General features: G+C 32.9%; 1 long non-coding RNA gene across 1 annotated transcript; it reads left to right on the forward strand.

The window, feature by feature from the left end:
* Nucleotides 1-6: 6 nt before the first annotated feature.
* Nucleotides 7-1,422, forward strand: LOC105120226 (uncharacterized). Its single transcript, XR_841276.1, has 4 exons — nt 7-155; nt 298-393; nt 483-626; nt 1,127-1,422. It is a non-coding gene; the product is annotated as an uncharacterized LOC105120226 (long non-coding RNA).
* Nucleotides 1,423-1,495: the final 73 nt, after the last annotated feature.

The raw sequence follows: 1,495 nt of genomic DNA on the forward strand, positions 1-1,495 counted from the left end.
ATTTATTCTTATGAAGAAAGCTATGATGAAGAACGCTATCATATCATTTTTTGCTCGTGGGATTTCTATCAGCAATCCATATTGTAACGTTTAACTTCTTCCAGAGATGGCCTCCCAAGGATGTGGATAATCTAAAGGAGATTCATCAGATACTTGTAAGTGACTGCTATTTATAGTTTCGTATCAGAAAAGAATAAAAAAGGGAAAAAAGTAGCGTATTAACATAGGTAAACAAAAACATGATGTTTTTTGCTTGTTTAAATAACCGATTGATTGTCTCAGTTCATGCATGCATAGGACCTAGCACAATATTCTTTGCAAAGCTTGCTGCGGATCTTTAAACAGCATCGCAACTGTATTCCAGACGAACATTATGTGCAGACATTACTTGCTGTAAGCAGCCAGCCATCATGTCTTGTTCATGTCTAATTATGATCTTTACAATATGGATTCAGTTTATCTTTTTTATGATTTGCATTAAGATGAATGGGCTTGAAGATGAACTTGAAAGAAGAACATTGACCTTTACCATGTGGAATCACTCTGTCACAAAGGCGCAAACGTCATGGCACCCTGTTACTTTCGATTACGATGATGTCAGTGCTAACAAAATCAATGAAATAAAAGTAAGTCTAGTTCTTAGCTCCATAACAAACTGGTGGCTCACGGCACACATTTCAGCTAGTATTTGACAGCTTCACACACTCAAAAGCATGGCTTGATACCATCCAATCTCATTGCTACCGCTTCCTTGTTTTTTCTTTCACCTGCTAGCATCAAGTCATAGATTTGAACTCGTAATTATTTAATTATTTAATAAGTATAACTTTAATACTATATTAAATAATTATCTCATTCAAAAACTTAAATCGTTACAAATTTTATACAGTTTTAGCTTCATGGCATATTTTTGTGCTTCATATTCTCTCTCTTATATATATATATATATAATTTCTCTAAATATATATAGAGACAAATTAACTTTACATGTATATTCAAGATCAGAATATGACCTTCCTATTATTTAAGTTTCCACTTACCAAGAGCCATCATCTAATTCTCTTTCTTTAATCAATACTTATCTTTCTTTCTTCTTCTTCTTCTTCTTATTATTATCCAATCACAGGTTATCAACTCTATATCCCGTAAACAAGGAAATCAAAGTGTGATGTGCCATGTCAACAACAGACATTCACCTTGTTTTTTGTTCGCAAGAAAATTCACATATAGAGCGGCTTTACAACTCCTGACCCAAGACTTGGTTGGTTTATATAATTCTACTACATCATAAAACATACCACCATGAACAACTCCACTATTAGAAATAGTATGTGCTACTGTAGAGATTTTGTTTGTTCTTGCACTACTAAGCTTTCAGCACCATAGTGGGTTCTATTTGTATTGATTTATGAACTCTTTTTTTAAGTAGCTTCATACATTTTATCCACATAATAAATCTTTCCATTGAGTTATCGTAATTTCTTATCACACTATC

This window comes from Populus euphratica, unplaced genomic scaffold (assembly GCF_000495115.2).
Source record: "Populus euphratica unplaced genomic scaffold, PopEup_1.0 scaffold5710.1, whole genome shotgun sequence".
Taxonomy (NCBI): domain Eukaryota; kingdom Viridiplantae; phylum Streptophyta; class Magnoliopsida; order Malpighiales; family Salicaceae; genus Populus; species Populus euphratica.